General features: G+C 45.2%; 1 protein-coding gene and 1 pseudogene across 2 annotated transcripts in view; one reads left to right on the top strand and one right to left on the bottom strand.

Annotated features, from left to right (window-relative positions):
* LOC126251485 (ecdysone-induced protein 75B) overlaps window positions 1–17904 on the top strand; it is a 511809-nt gene that overhangs the window by 150105 nt on the left and 343800 nt on the right. The window lies entirely within an intron of this gene.
* Window positions 3617–3734, bottom strand: LOC126254558 (5S ribosomal RNA; annotated as a pseudogene).

Raw genomic sequence — 17904 nt, forward strand, 5'->3', positions numbered from 1 at the left:
GACTGGCGCTGGGATTGGGTTAACTTTCTCGAGAATTTGATCCTTCAGATTCTGGGAAGGTCTGAAATTTCAAATGACCCCAGAGGAAGAAATTACACGTCAGAGGATCTTCGAGGCCAGGCCAGGCAGCGAGGTATGTCATGCGGCCCCGTCTCGTTGGAAGAATGAACAATACTGGCCATTAAAATTGCTACACCAAGAAGAAATGCAGATGATAAGCGGGTATTCATTGTACAAATATATTATATTAGAACTGACATGTGATTCACGCAGTTTGGGTGCATAGATCCTGAGAAATCAGTACCCAGAACAACCACCTCTGGCCGTAATAACGGCCTTGATTCGCCTGGGCATTGAGTCAAACAGAGCTTGGATAGCATGTACAGGTACAGCTGCCCATGCAGCTTCAACACAATACCACACTTCATCAAGAGTAGTGACTGGCGTATTGTGTCGAGCCAGTTGCTCGGCCACCATTGACCAGACGTTTTCAGTTGGTGAGAGATCAGGAGAATGTGCTGGTCAGAGCAGCAGTCGAACATTTTCTGTATCCAGAAAGGCCCGTACAGGACCTGCAACATGCGGTCGTGCATTCTCCTGCTGAAATGTAGGGTTTCACAGGGATCGAAAGAAGGGTAGAGCCACGGGTCGTAATACAACTGAAATGTAACGTCCACTGTTCAAAGTGCCGTCAATGCGAACAAGAGGTGACGGAGACGTGTAGCCAATGGCACCCCATACCATCACGCCGGGTGATACGCCAGTATGGCAATGACGAATACACGCTTCCAATGTGCGTTCACCGCGATGTCGCCAAACACGGATGCGACCATCATGATGCTGTAAACAGATCATTTGCATATCACAGCATATACTTAATGTCGGTTAAATTTCGCGTCAGTAGCACATCATCTTCGTGGTGTAGCTATTTTGATGGCCAGTAGTGTATCAGTAGTTACAGGGAGATCAGCAAACTGTTACGCTAGGAAATCGTTCAGCATAACTTAACGTTCTCTATCCAAAGGCCCTATGGTTCCAAACGACGATACTCTGCATCACACATCAGTTTTCTCACTGTGAACTGGCGTTTAATGAAGCGTTTCAGGATTTTCATGCGATCAGTATCTAAAATTTTGCTTGTTGGGGAAGCGTAACACATAAAAATTAGCCTTATCGCTCATTATCAGGTTGTCGCACAGGCCTGGGTCGTCGTTGATGAATTCCAACAATTCTTGGCCAAAACTTAGCTCCTTTGGGAAGTCGTCCGCATTCAGTTCTGTCTGAATTTTCTAAGGGTGGTACTGCAGTTCTTTGTGCAACATTCACCTACACGGCTATCCGAAACGCCGAGTTGAAGCGCATCGAATGCAGAACGCCTGGGACTTCGGCTGAAGGCTTCTTGCACTCTTGCAACATTCTCTGGTGTGCTCACACGTATTGCACTTCCACCCCTCTTTCGGAACGTACGACACGTTTCGTCAAAGCTCTTGTACTCACAGTTTGATACAATGTGCAGACTGGGGTGGAGCATGACGTGCGAGAATGTAATAGGCATGAAATACACGCTGAGCGGCCACGTACGTAGCTGTCGTTGGTTTTGTAAAACGCCATCACAGCAACAGCACGTTGTTAACTGGTCCACGCCACCATCTCGACTGAACATCGATGTCAGGGTCAGTGCCAAAGGTTTGCTGTCCAGACAGCACCACTCCCGTTTTCTGATTTCTAACGTAATGCTCTGTTTCCCGGATTGGCAAATCGCCCATTTTACTGCTGCACCTTTTAGGCGCCATTTTTCACCCTCATCCTCCCCTGAAGCAAGCCGCTCTGAAGAATCTGTTTTTGCATGAATTTCACATCAGTGACAGTAAGAGATGGCGATCACAGCTGAAATTCGATAGGCAACATTGATATCCAAAGGTTACGATGACCTTTCCTTAAGCACAACCTTTCGAACTGAGCGGTAATAAAAATAATGGAAACGAGAAGAAAGCGGAACCTCCAGCACATTTAGAAGGATATCGTTTGATACCAGGGTAACCAACAGCTTAGCTGACCTTACGAAAGAACACAAGTTAAAAGACTTCTCCCGATCCACGACGGACGTGCCTGATCTCCTCCTCACTGCGGGAGTAAATGGCATCGTATAAGTCGGCGAAAGTGAAAGGGCAATAAAAGAACGTGTCAAAGAACGCGAACACCACACACATCTAAGATAAAATATAGAACTAGCGGTACCTGAGCATCAAAACTATGTGGCTAGGTTATGAATTTCTAGAACATACGAGTGCTAACCAGAGAATGTAATAATTATGGAAGTAAAGTCCGTGAAGTAGTTGAAACATCAGAGAATGACGACAGTTTGAATAGAGGTGATGGCTACAGCCTTCCGTCTTTGTGGCTATCCGCTATCATGGAAGTAAACTTTCTTTCTTTCCTTCGCTTACGCCATAGTCCCGCAGCGATCGCAGGGTCGGCGTGGTTACAACGGATTTGGCAAGGTTAGATTTAGGGGTAGCTGGATGCCCTTCCTGCCGCCACCCCGTGCCCCCCAGGAATGGAATCAGTGTACCCCAACTGTCTGCATTTAGTGTAAATCGTGAAATAGTGCGAACGTGTTTCAAATGTCTGCGACGTGTGTAACTGAGGCGGAACGTGGGGACCAGCCCGGTATTCACGTAGCGGGATGTGGAAAACCGCCTAAAAACCACATCCAGGCTGGCCGGCACACCGGCCCTCGTCGTTAATCCGCTGGGCGGGTTCGATCCGGGGCCGGCGCGCCTACCCGAGTCCAGGAATCAGCGCGTTAGCGCTCTCGGCGACCCTAGCGGGTGTGTCGTGTAAGTAAACATCCAGCTATTATTCCCCCAAACTCCTAACGCAACTACATTACCCAGAGCGGTTGTTGTGGGCGTGTTGGTTGTTAATCGTCGTCATTTCGTGCTGACCAGATAACGAGTGGTGGTCGAAAACTCATAGTGGATTCCTACCTTTATGTTTTCAATTTGTTTAAATGAATTACATGCTCTAATACCCATAGAATGTCACAGTCAGTACATTTATAACTTACATTCGTTTCCATATTTTATTTTCCATAAAATTATTAATGTTTTCACATATTACCCTCTTCTTTCACCTAACATTTATCTCAGAAATTACACTTCTGCATCTTAACATAGTTACAGAGGTTTCTTAACACTAACCGTTAGTATAAGATCGATAATTTTACTGCGTCGGTTTGCATTCGATATCATTTAAATAAATAAAAAATTTTAGACATTTCAATTTGAATTTAACTCTATTATCGCAAGTGGCCTGTGCAACGTTCTGCCAATTATTATTTTTCTCACAATCGGGAGTGGAAATGGAACGTAATATTCAGGAATTGAAATTTAAGTAGCATGTAGTAAATGAAGCACTCCGTCTTCAGGCCACGAGTGGCCTACCGGGACCGTCCGACCGCCGTGTCATCCTCGGTGGAGGATGCGGATAGGAGGGGCGTGGGGACAGCACACTGCTCTCCAGGTCGTTAGGATGGTATTCTCGACCGAAGCCTCTACTATTCTGTCGAGTAGCTCCTCAATTGGCATCACGAGGCTGAGTGCACCCCGAAAAATGGCAACAGCGCATGGCGGCCTGGATGGTCACCCATCTAAGTGCCGACCACACCCGACAGTGCTTAACTTCGGTGATCTCACGGGAACCGGTGTATCCACTGCGGCAACGCCGTTGCCTGTAGTGGTGGTTTTCAAGTGTATCCACCCGTAGTAGCTGCTCAACTGCCATCACGAAGCTGAGTACACCTCGTTGCAGTACTCCGACCAAAGAAAAACGCCTTGCAGTTCCTCCGCGTGGCCGTCAGCAGTGCCGACCGTTCAGCTACGGAGGCGCAGCGGACTTTGTTATAGACTACAGTCGCTAAAAGAGACATGACGTGTTGGAGCACACATAGCTTGCTATTCCATTACAGCAGTGATAGGAACGTTACTGTGGGAACGGCGAGAGGCTGCCTCGTCCTCGCTGAGCTTGGCGAGCGTCAGCCCCAGTTTCAGAAGTCCGCCCCTCCTCCTTCGCCTCTGCCTGCAGACTGCACTACCGCCCCCGCCGCTCCCACCGCCTCCGCCAGGCAGGCGTTCTCGAGTTTGCGACTTCCGCCAGCCCTGCCCCAGATTCCAGCTCCAGGAGCGCCTGGCACAATCTCTCACTGATGCACATTTTTTTTCTCCCTGTTACAGCAAACCTATCATGAGATGCCGTTTTTCATTGCCTCACTTATGCGCTCTGAAGATACTGAAGTTGTGAATCTTTCTCCCTATGTTCGGCATTCGAGGTCGTACTATTGAAGTAAAAAGGCAATTATTTTATTAAAGAAATAACACTGTCCTAATCCACCTCCCGCCCTTCAGCCCCCCACTCTCCCTTCCCCCATCCTCCCTCTCTATCTCCCTCTCTCTCTCTCTCTCTCTCTCTCTCTCTCTCTCTCTCTCTCTCTCTTTCTCTCTCTCAAATGGTTCAAATAGCTCTGAGCACTATGGGACTTAACATCTGAGGTCATCAGTCCCTAAGGACGTCGCACACATCCATGACCGAGGCAGGATTCGAACCTGCGACCGTAGCAGCAGCGCGGTTCCGGACTGAATCGCCTATAACCGCTTGGCCACTGCGGCCGTCTCTCTCTCTCTCTCTCTCTCTCTCTCTCTCTCTCTCTCTCCCCCTCCCCCCTCCCCCCTATCTCTAGTTCTTATACTAATTTGTTGTAATACCGGGTGTTCAAAAAGTCAGTACAAATTTGAAAACTGAATAAATCACAGAATAGTATAGATAGAGAGGTACAAATTGACGCACATGTTTGGAATGACATGGGGTTTTATTAGAACCAAAGAAATACAAACGTTAGAAAAATGTCCGACAGATGGCGCTTCATCTGGTCAGAATAGCAATAATTAGCACAACAAAGTAAGACAAAGCAAAGATGATGTTCTTTACAGGAAATGCTCAATATGTCCACCATCATTCCTCAACAATAGCTGTAGTTGATGAATAATGTTGTGAACAGCAACGTAAAGCATGTCCGGAGTTATGGTGAGGCATTGGCGTCGGATGTTGTCTTTCAGCATCCCTAGAGATGTCGGTCGATTACGATACACTTGCGACTTCAGGTAACCCCAAATGCAATAATCGCACGGACTGAGGTCTGGGGACTTGGAGGCCAAGCATGACAAAACTGGCGGCTGAGCACACGATCATCACCAAACGACGTGCGCAAGAGATCTTTCACGCGCCTAGGAGTACTTTGTTGTTTTGGTTCTAATAAAACACCATGTCATTCCAAGCATGTGTGTCAATTTTTATCTCTCTGTCTACGTTATTCCGTGGTTTATTAAGTTTTCAAATTTATACTGACTTTTTGATCACCCGGTACATCAGTAACGAAACTCGTGGACATCAACGTTCCCAGTGTTCCCAGATGTGTGTATCGTAAATTATTCATTGAGTAATGGCAGTAGTGGTTACTCGCATATGGAATACATGGCGTGGACACAAATTTGGAAACACCAAAAAACACTTTATCATACCCAATAAAATAGTAGGAAAAAGAATGGTGTTCAAAACAGCATCCAATCGTCTCCCAATCGATGAATACAAGTCTTGTATCGTTTTCAAGGGATTCTTACACTCTTTTCATCAGGTATTAAAAGAACTGGGACTGACGCCGGAACAGCAGGGAACTGATATGCATCGAGTTTAAAAAATGGTGCATTGATAATGACTTGGCACTAGCGGAAATCTGGATTTGCGTAATAAAACGTGCAAAATAAAAGGACGACTGATTGCTGCACTCTATAATTTATAAATTACACAATTTTTCCTGCAAAATAGTGGCACGCCCTGATAACATTGGTGGAGGTGGATACCGATCGCTCACTTTTCTCTCCGAAACAGAGTACAAAGGCTCATCAATATTGAGATCTAGTGACTCGTGGCCATTGGAAATGAGACGTTACATCCTCGACTTCACGAAACCAGTCCTGGACGATGTAGGCTGTCTGAAGAAGTGCGCTCTCATCTTGTAACACAGCATCACCGTTCGGGATCAAACATTCTACCAGGGGATGTACCTCATCAGTTAAAATGGCCTCAAATTTCTCGACAGTATTGCGGCTTTGCATTGTAACCATGAGACCCATGGAATACCACGATACGACTGCTCAAATCACAACCGAACACTCGCCATTTTTCATTCTCGGACGTAAACTCGGCCAGGAGCTGTAAACAGCGTGAAACAAGACTCATACGACCAAATGACTTTCTGCCATTGTCCCGCAGTGCAAGTTTTATGGCTTCTGTGCCATGTTTTCTTGCAATTCTTAACTTATAGAGCTCTCTTCGTGTTGGTGTCGACAGGGTTCGCGAGTGCGACATTCAGTACTCCAGTGCAGCCGTCGTCCTCTTATTTTTCGTCAAAATCCTCGTCACGACCACTCAACATATTTTCTTCCGAGTTGTGACTCAGAGGGTGTTTTTTTTTCGCTTTTCCTGTACGCAGTATAAATCTTTCTCTCGGTACCTCTTGAAGCACTAAACACTTCAGCCACCTTGGATCCTGCGGCATGTACCATCCGAACATCAACAATCTACCCTCGTACGAATGCACTGAGCTCCGTCATAAAGGCCTCACATATACACAGAGCACTGTTCTGGCCACTACTGACACCTGCGGCTCACTGAGGACACTGCACAGACGCCGCTGGAGGTCAGATACAACACTGCAAACTGTAGGGCTGGCTAGCGCTGCACTTACATTACAGCATCCATTTCTCGCGGTGTTTCCACATTTTCGTCCAATCCACGTGTTTAGAAGTATTGGAGACTGTGAAACGTTATTTATTGCTTCTTCAGCAGGTGACAAAAGTCCAATTTCTCAGTGAGCAGCAGCGATTGTTTGCAGTCTGCTTTATCCCGTTGCGGTCTTTCTGCAGAAATGTTTTCGATAGTAACAACACATTGCTATTTTTACCTTGAATAAATAGAGAAATCTTGAGCATTGGAATTTTTTTGGCAGGTTTGTAAAATACCTATGAAAAAATTTGATGATTGAGTAACTTCTCATTCAGCTGCAAGTCTTTCAGAATTCACATCACTCAGACACTTTGCCTGTAATCTTCGGTGCTTGTACTGTAACAGCTTCTCAACTGAAACTACTGGGCTGTTTTATCCCGTAGGCCGCCCGCAGACCATCAAAATTGTGGCGCTAGCGGAAACAGCTGACTTAAGAGCAGCCAAAATCACAGCCTGCCGTGGCTTGAAGACTGGATCAAGACAGGATGAATGTTTGAAGTCAGTGGACCTTAATTCCTGCTTCCTTTCAGCACTCTTGGAAATTTCTTTGCCATAGATGGCCGCCATGAGGAAAATATACTGAAGGAAAAACATCGAAACACTAAAAAATAATTAAGGTAGAGTAATGAAATTTCTGGAATATATTTGTCTAGGAAGTGAATAACATCGCATTATCAAAGCTAATGTATGCGCGAGGAAAGCCATTGTAAATGTGAAATGCTGGTACATTAATAAGCGGTGTAACCGTTAGAATGTCGAAAGCAAGCATGCAAACGTGCTTGTATTGTGTTGTACAGGCGCCGGATGTCTGTGCGATGGAGTTCTATGCCTGTTGCACTTGGTCGGCCAATACATGGACGATTAATGCTGTTTGTCGATTACGCTAGACTTTTTGTCCGTGATGTCCCACATGTGCTCGATTGGAGACAAACCTGGCTATTTAACAGGCCAAGGAAAGAAGTTCACATTCTGTAGAGTATGTTGGGTTATAAGAGCGGTAAGTAGGCGAGCATTATCTTGTTGCAAACACTACCTGGAATGCTGTTTATGAATGACAGCACAACGTGTCGAATCACCAGACTGAGGTACAAATTTGCAGTCAAGCTGTGTGGGATAAACACTCGAGTGTTCCTGCCGTTATATGAAATCGCACCCCAGACCGTAACTCCACGTGTACGTCCAATGAGTATACACCGCAGACAGGCTCACTGCAGAAGGTCACCTGACCTCCTAACCAACACATAGCCATCACTGGCACCGAGATAGGACCAGCTTTCACCAGAAAACACAACATACCTCCTCTCCACCCTCTAATGAACTCTCGCTTGACTCCACTGAAGTCGTAGATGGATATGGTTTGTGGTCAGTGGAACGTACGCTACTGGCTCGGAGCTTGAAACATCCCCTTAGAAAAATTAATCAGTTACTGTGCTGATAAACCTCTTACGTTATTTGATTTTCAAACAGCTGACCAAAACTGAACGAACTCAGACATGTCTCTCTTTACTTATTCTGATCAACACTAAACTGACACACAATATTTTTAGCGCAACGCAATATGACTTTCAATAATCCCTACAAAGGAATAGCCGTGATTAACGATAACTTATGCCTTTCATGAATCACTTACCTCACAAAAACCTTAGTTACTCGAACTACTGCAATACAGCGAGCGCCAATACTGCCAGCTAAATAAAAGATTCTAACTACTGAAGGCACTAACTACTGATCGGCATAGTTAGCAAATGAAAGATTTGATAGAGAACAAACAATTTATTTACCTTAATGGGGTTCAAAAGTCATAATATATATCAGTTCATGACATCCAGTCTTACAAATTTCGTTTTTTTGACGGACACACGTCCAGATCGTCCGCTCTCAAAACTCTGCCATCTCTCTTCCCACATCCACCACTGCTGGCGGATCACCTCCAACTGTTCCAACTCCAACGCGTTGTTCACATCCAACTGCCCAACACTACAATAGCGAATATTCCAACAATGCCAACCAGCCACAGACTGCACACAGCATAGCCAGTGATTTTCATACAGAGCGCTACGTGACGTTACCAACATAAAAACCTAAACAGCCTACTTACAAGCTGTCCTTGAAGTAACCGATTTGTAACAGTTCGTTCTATCACTGGTGCTAGCTACTGCTGAAATTGCTGCTGCAGATGCAGTGCGATGCGCCAGAGTCATTTGCCGAACACGACAGGTCTTCTTCTTGGCGTCTGGAGCCCGGTCTTCTTGCGACAATACATTCTCGTGACCACCGATGCCTGCAATCACGTACTGTAGCTACATTCCTGCCAAGTCGTTCTGCAAAATCGCAGAAGGAACATTGAACTTCTCGCAGTACTATTACATGATCTCGTTCAATCTCTATCGCCTTAAAAGCATTCTTGACTAACATCAGTCCACCACGTCCCATCTCAAAGGTATCTACATCTACAGTGCGTGGCGGAGGGTACCTCGTACCACAACTAGCATCTTCTCTCCCTGTTCCACTCCCAAACAGAACGAGGGAAAAATGACTGCCTATATGCCTCTGTACGAGCTCTAATCTCTCTTATCTTATCTTTGTGGTCTTTCCGCGAAATGTAAGTTGGCGGCAGTAAAATTGTACTGCACTCACACCACATTCTGACCGCTTACAGCGCCATATTTTCATATAGTGGCAGAAAGCAAACTATTTTTTTTTTCGGCATACTCCGCGAGCGCAAGGATTAATGAATATGCCTACAAAATGTCAGCGTCCTGTGATATATTTAGCACTTGGAACACCATCAGTTTAATGATAACTACGCGGTACTAGAGAGTAGAGGGTATAAACAGCAGAGAAAGACAGAGATTGGTTCAAAATGGTTCAAATGGCTCCGAGCACTATGCGACTTCACTTTTGAGGTCATCAGTCGCCTAGAACTTAGAACTAATTAAACCTAACTAACCTAAGGACATCACATACATCCATGCCCGAGGCAAGATTCTAACCTGCGACCGTAGCGGTCGCTCGGCTCCAGACTGTAGCGCCTAGAACCGCAAGGCCACTCCGGCCGGCGTCAGAGATTGGGATCGATCGAGGTGGCGCAGTGGTTAGCACACTGGACTCTCATGCGGGGGAACGACGGTTCAAATCCGTGAACCAATGTTCACGACTGTGACAGCTTGTATTCAAAGCGAATCTAATTTGTATCCTCATAATGGCGCTACTGGCGCCACTCTTATGCCACTGGTGAGAAATTTGAATAGAGGGTGCATTGAGTTGTTTGGGGAAAGAGACCAAAATGGAGACCAAAATGGGAGGTCATCGGTCTCATTGGATTAGGGAAGGGCGGGGAAGGAAGTCTGCCGTGCCCTATCAAAGGAACCATCCCAGCATTTGCCTGGAGCGATTTAGGGAAATCACGGAAAACCTAAATCAAGATGGCCGGACGCGGGATAGAACCGTCGTCCTCCCGAATGCGAGTCCAGTGTGATAACCACTGCGTCACCTCACTCGGTAAATTTGAATAGACATCATCTTTCAGATGTTGAAACACGCCTACCAAGTTTCGTTTATGTTAGCAACTTCTTCTGGGTGTTGCGATTTTTTTCTCCGTCAGTTTAAATACTCACCCTTAAAATCAGCCTAGTCGACTGCGATCAACACCCATGTAGGAGGACTAGGAAAAGAGCAGTCCACCCTGTTCCGAGGCCAAATAAAAATAAACCCTCCCCCTGAAAACGAAAACTGCACACGTGAGTGGCCTAGGAAAGAAATATTACAAGTCCTTCTCCCCCCCCCCCCCCTCCGAGTGGATGTAGGGTAGCTGGATGGGACTGAACTTGGCCTAGCCTCTAGTCCAGTTGGAGATGACGGTGCAAAATGGCGATGTTACGGGCGGCGGGAGGCGTCCCGGCGCGCCACGTGCTGGCGTGTTGACAGTGTGAAGGGCACGGCCCCCGCCGCAGGGTCGAGCCATCGATCGCGCCGGCACGTGCGCAGCCGGCAGCCGGCAGGCGGCCCTGACCGCCGCTTTCACTGCCGCCGCCCCGCCCCGCCCCCCGCAGGTGCACGCACTGCTCTGCGTACGCACTACGCACCGCCACACGGCTCGACCTTCGTAGGCCGCCGCCCCACCGCGTGTAGGCGGACGCCGCTCCATTCTGGTCCATTAAGTGGTGCACAATAGGCAGCGTGAGTTGACGGGCGAGATACACAGTACGAATCACAATAGCGGAAACTAACGCAGGTGAAAGTACATAGGAAAACAAACAGAAACGCTCCAGTAGATGTGGGTCCGCGCACGGCTAGCTAGCAAAGTAAATGCAAATGTCTTGTTACGAACTTCCAATGTCTTCAATATGTTCTTCTATACTGTACAGATTTATTCGAAATTTTTCGGCCAATTAGGTCTACAACTTCGCTTTCGTAATTTTTTCTCAAAGTTCAAGCCTTTATTGTGAAAATCTTACAAAAAACTTACGATTCAGAGAATTGGCCATCGCTAGCCATTACTTTCTACCATCTTTGGGACAGCACACGCATCCCGTGGCGGAAGAACAGGGCGTCTTTTGAGGAAATCCATGAATCGATCCAATTTTGCGCTTGTCTATATGACCGAAGGTGCTGGTAACCCAGGCCCCGTGGTAATCAGACAAAGCAATGTGTGGTGAATACGGCGGGTCGCGTAGCATTTCCCATTTCACCGTTTCCAAATATGTTTTGACGGGTTTTGCGACATGAGGTCGAGCATTGTCATGCTGAAAAGTCAACTTTTCTTCTCTATCGCTGCACTGTGGCCGTTTGTCTTTCAATGCTTGACTTAAACGCATCGGTTGCTTTCGATAAGTATCTCCTGAGATTTTAACTTCGAAAATCTCCCTTCCTCCGACATGCCGGTCTTCGGCGTTCAAATCACCATCCCTGAAGCATTGAAAGCATTGTCTACACGTTCTTTAAGTAACAAGTGTCTCACCATACGTCTCCTCCGCTAACGGTAGCTGAGTGGTCAGCGCGACAGAATGTCAATCCTAAGGGCCCGGGTTCGATTCCTGGCTGGGGCAGGAGATTTTCTCCGCTCAGGGAGTGGGTGTTGTGTTGTCCTAATCATCATCATTTCATCCCCATCGACGTGCAAGTCACCGCAGTGGCATGAAATCGAAAAACTTGTACCCGACGAACGGTCTACCCGACGGGAGGACCTAGTCACACGACATTTACATTTGTTTACCATGCGTCTTACCCAGCATTTTATGAGCGTTAGCTGCAGATTATTTCACGTTAAAGCAGACAATTAAAGCTTCCCACAAATGACGATAAATGTGCTCCTCAGTTGACATATTCAGTAGAGAATATTCACAAATCGCTAATGTTTTGATGGCGTTTTGAAGTGCCTGAGCGTATCGTATGACATTTACGACCTACCACCTACACCACTACTTGCCACTACTGCCATCTATTGCAAAACGGAGGAAGCAAACTTTTAGACCTAATTATAGGACTCATATTTGTCCTGTGGCTTACGGGAAAGAACTACGATAATGTTTCAGTACGTTATGAGTTATAATTTAGTCTACAATAGTATTTGTTAAAGAAGTTGCTCCACGCGTCACCCTCGCATTTGGATGCGCTCTTCAGTGATTTGCGGATTCATTGAAACACCTCTGCATCGTCTCGTAAATTACACAATTCGTTGCTCCATTGCTTCAAATGTACCAATGTCAACAATGTACGCTTCACTTTTGAGGTGGTCCCAGAGAGAGAGGGATCTAGAGCATTCAGCATAGGTGATTTAGAAGGCGGAGATACAGCCCCTGATTGACCTACCCATCTTGGACAACAGTGATGCATTAGATTTCGTCCATCGGCACGAAAATATGCCGATCCCTTTTCATACATGTACAGAATTCCCCAACCGTGGAGAATGTGGGACATGAGAACGCAGTTATTGTTTTGTCTTTCTTTTTAGATGCGTTTTGCTATACAGGGTGAGTCACCTAACGTTACCGCTGGATATATTTCGTAAACCACATCAAATACTGACGAATCGATTCCACAGACCGAACGTGAGGAGAGGGGCTAGTGTAATTGGTTAATACAAACCATAAAAAAAATGCACGGAAGTATGTTTTTTAACACAAACCTACGTTTTTTTAAATGGAACCCCGTTAGTTTTGTTAGCACATCTGAACATATAAACAAATACGTAATCAGTGCCGTTTGTTGCATTGTAAAATGTTAATTACATCCGGAGATAGTGTAACCTAAAGTTGACGCTTGAGTACCACTCCTCCGCTGTTCGATCGAGTGTATCGGAGGGCACCGAATTACGTAGGGATCCAAAGGGAACGGTGATGGACCTTAGGTACAGAAGAGACTGGAACAGCACATTACGTCCACATGCTAACACCTTTTTACTGGTCTTTTTCACTGACGCACATGTACATTACCATGAGGGGTGAGGTAAACGTACACACGTGGTTTCCGTTTTCAATTACGAAGTAGAATAGAGTGTGTCCCACTGGAAACGCGTCGACGTATGTGGTATCAGCATGATGGTGCACCTGCACATCCCGCAATTAACACTAGGCTCACCCTTGACAGGAAGTTCGACGGGCGTTTCATAGGACGTGGAGGACGCATAAATTGGCCAGCCCGTTCTCCTGATCTTACACCTCTGGACTTCTTTCTGTGGGGTACGTTAAAGGAGAATGTGTACCGTGATGTGCCAACAACCCCAGAGGATATGAAACAACGTATTGTGGCAGTCTGCGGCGACATTACACCAGATGCACTGCGGCGTGTACGACATTCATTACGCCAGAGATTGCAATTGTATGCACAAAATGATGGTCACCACATTGAACATCTATTGACCTGACATGTCGGTACACACTCTATTCCACTCCGTAATTGAAAACGGAAACCACGTGTGTACGTGTACCTCATCAATCATGGTAATGTACATGTGTGTCAGTGAAAAAGACCAATAAAAAGGTGTTAGCATGTGGACGTAATGTGCTGTTCCAGTCTCTTCTGTACCTGAGGTCCATCACCGTTCCCTTTGGGTGCCTACGTAATTCGGTGCTCTCCGATACACACGATCGAACAGCGGAGGAGTGGTACTCAAGCGTCAACTTTAGGTTACAATATCTCCGGATGTAATTAACATTTTACAATGCAACAAACGGCACTGATTACGTATTTGTTTATATGTTCAGATGTGCTAACAAAACTAACGGGGTTCCATTTAAAAAAACGTAGGTTTGTGTTAAAAAACATACTTCCGTGCATTTTTTTATGGTTTGTATTAACCAATTACACTAGCCCCTCTCCTCACGTTCGGTCTGTGGAATCGATTCGTCAGTATTTGATGTGGTTTATGAAATATATCCACCGGTAATGTTAGGTGACTCACCCTGTATATATAACGTGTCCGAAAGAACAGATAGTATATATATTGAAGATGGAAAGGGGAGAAAGGGGAGGAAAGAGAAGAAACTAGTGATATCGGCTGCATCAGGACTCTATGTGGAATCACCTGCGAAGAGTGAAAATGTGAGCCGGACAGGGATTCGAACGCCGTCGCTGCTCATTGCGCATAAAGTCCCGATGCAGCTGACATTAATAGTTCCTTCTCTTTCCTTTTCTTTCTCCCAGCTCCATTTTCAATACGCATAATATAACATTCTAGTTGGTTCTCGTATCCTAGCTTCCAAAAGTCTATCTTTCCAGTCCTCCACCTGCAAATTCCTGTCTAACATTTATGACTCCCTGTTGGTTGGAATCCATTCCGTCTTCTTCTTAGGTCATATGTCCTCGCCTGAATAGCATACACGTCCACACCACCTCAGGCCTTTTCTTTCACTTATGTCCATTACAGTGGTGCCCAGGTTCATTCTCTTGCGTTAGCATCAATCTACAGCAACACCTCCAAAACGCGATCTCCATTTACCAAAGTTTCTCCTAAATCCTTAAGTTATTCGCCACGTTTCGGCTCCGTACATTGCTAAACTTTCTCCAGCAGTTTAAGTATACTATTCTTCCTTTATGATATAACAAGTGTCTTCTATAAAACTCTATTTAACTGCTTGGTTGCTACTCTAGCTCGGCCATTGTGTTTCTTCATTTCACTTTAATTAACTCCAGCTCCGCCAACAATGTCTCACAAATATTTATAAAAGTCCACAGACGTTACTGTCCCACAATCTAACTCCCGTCTTGACCCACTCCTGCAGTAACCGATTTCTCCAAATTAATAGTTCAGCCCCATTTCTAATAGTCTCTGTGCAACTTTTGAACCATGTTGTTCATCATCCTCACCTACAAAAATGACTTTGTCAGCAGCAAAAACCAAAGTATTTGCTTTGTTATAACTCCATTCTCAGATCACAATGTTTATTTGTAACCAGGTAATTAATTTCGGTTGATCGGTCGGTCGGTAATAACCATCAAAACAGTCTCGCTTCATGTGCAGTATGTACATTCTATTGTGTTTTTTACAAACCACAATCTTATTTGTTTGACGAAACCGAAACGGCTAATGATTTTGACCGCACCATCACATGTGATGGTGTATAAGGCAACATTTTTCTGCTCAGGCGGAAGATGGTCATTATCGACCGAAATTAATTATCTGATTACAAATAAATATTTCGATTCAGGACTGGAATTATAATGAAACAAATATTTTCCTGGATTGCTGGAAACTTTTTCATGACTATGTCACATCTTGTGAAGCCAAAGTAAACAGCATGTCGTCGTTTATAGACGCACCTTACTACGACGGAATGTTTCTCTAAAAGTAAGGAAGAAATCAAAAATATTTTAAATAATGTAGGTGCTATCACGCATCCTTGACGTAACCATTTATACACTCTCCAAATATTCTCGTACTTTCTTTAATTGTGAAAGCTCTGGCAACTTGACTTTAAACAACTCATTCCATTCTTGAACATTGCAGTCCACAATTTATAGATGGGAATGCTGTCACAGACTTTCGTAACGTCAACGAAAAGATCATGATGACCTCCCGGCACGGAACTCACTCTCTTCTTCTTCGTTCACAATCAATGATTCGATTCTCGAATTTATAATTTTCCTACATAATCTGGAGACTGAATTTTTTTACACTCACTGCTCTGTTTTCTGAGCCCAATTGTATGGGATGTTAATCGAATATTTTACATTTTTGTCCAAATAGAATAATATTTCATGGTGGTATCAGCGGTTGCTCGTAGCCACAAATTAAAAATTGTTTGGGGGTCAGTGTTTACTGCGACGTTTTTGTTTCTGTTATCGAATCGTTTCCATCGCAATTTAAATATCTTAATTAACATATCCTGATTTGCTACGTGTTTACATCATTTTCAATCGTATACAAAGGTGAAATGCAGAGTGCATATGCTGAAAATCGTTGTATTAATAAAGATATATTATTTGCAGCACAGGTTTTGTACTGATAACGTATTTGGCGCTTCCAAATGGCTGAAGGTATCGGAGAGAGTATATTTCCATTTTCTTCGTGATTTTAGATTTAGTTGTGCGAGCATTGGCGTGTTCCGTGGCAACTTTCTATGTCTATCGTTTCGTCTTCCAGCGCTGGAGACGTCTTCAAAGGATGTAAATACTTCTTTGACTGTTTTTCGAAATCTAACAACCTCCGGAAGCAGAACTTTAACAAGTACACGAGTACACGAGCGGCTATTGGACCGAGACATCACCCGACCGCAGTCATACGCTGTGGTCTGGCTGTCGCTTGTTAAGGAGCTTGCACTGCAGAAGAGTTGGTGCCGTTTGCTTTCAAAGCCCATAACTTGTCTAGTTTCCGTTCTTCATTTCCGTCGAAAATCTTCGGTGCTTTTTGAATTTCTATCGCTGCTCTGTATTCACCAGCAGGTTAATAATTGGACATTGACAAAATCGTAGTATCGGAGAAGCGAAATTGGTGGTTCCCTGGTCCCAGTCCATGTTTTGTTGCTGTTGATTTATCCGTGTTCCCCAGGTGATAATTGCTTTTGTGCTCTTTAAGGGGGGAGTTAACGCTTCTTTTAGTTGAGCCTACGTACACTTGATCGCATGTGCAAGGGATTTTGTATGCTCCTGCTGTGGTGAGAGATGAACGTAAAAATATTCAAGCACCTTTTTCTCTGTTTAAATAGTGTGTCAATGGCGTCTGTCATTTGCGCCCAGCTGAAACGAAGAGTAACTGCTTTTACGACTGGGAGGAAAAGTTCCCCTTTAGCTGGTTCTTTATCGACGGAAGCTCCAGATTTTTTAGGATGTGGTGCCCTGCTTGCTTCCTTAGTAATAGCAGCCATAATTTTCGTCAGGTTGGCAGAGAGAGAGAGAGAGAGAGAGAGAGAGAGAGAGAGAGAGAGAGAGCTACGACTTGGGAAGCGGACTGGCCTGTAGCGGCTTGGTCAGCGAGAGCTGTCCGGAGTGTGTGTTAGAGCGAGAGACGAGAGGGAAGGGAAAGTGCTGCCCACCCTGATGGGGGGGTCGCCGATCGATGTCGTCAACACGTGCGGCCTCTGCCGCTGTCCCTAAGTCCGCCCGGGCAGCCAAAAGGAGTTGCTAATGCCGTTACACGCACTCTCCTTGCGACCGGCTTGGCTCTTACTCCGGCGTACGCGGTGAAATGATATTTTATACGACGACGAAGTCAAAATCTGAATCTCAGACTCTCTCAGGCGATACTGCACCAGCAGAGGCCGCGCCACAGTATCGGAACGAGCCCTCGCGACATCAGTCGAGGTCTGGCACACACACGGTGTTTATCCTCCCGTGAGCTACGTTCGCGTTTTACAGATATAGAGATTTAATAACTTATGTGTTCGGGTCAATACCATAAGCTTAATAAGGAGAAGAAGTACAGGACTGCAACTCTTTATTTTTGTACAAACTTATTTTTTTTTTTAATTTCATCATGCAAGCAAGGTAGATCTTCATAATTATTACAAATTTTAACTACGATCTATTTACTTGCATAGCGTTCGTCAGTTTTCGCGTTTGGCGGTGTTGTTTCCTTCATGTGCGTGTTCCATATATGTGAAAATGCCTCTAAGCACTATGGGAGGT

The sequence above is a fragment of the Schistocerca nitens genome, chromosome 4, assembly GCF_023898315.1.
Source record: "Schistocerca nitens isolate TAMUIC-IGC-003100 chromosome 4, iqSchNite1.1, whole genome shotgun sequence".
NCBI lineage: Eukaryota > Metazoa > Arthropoda > Insecta > Orthoptera > Acrididae > Schistocerca > Schistocerca nitens.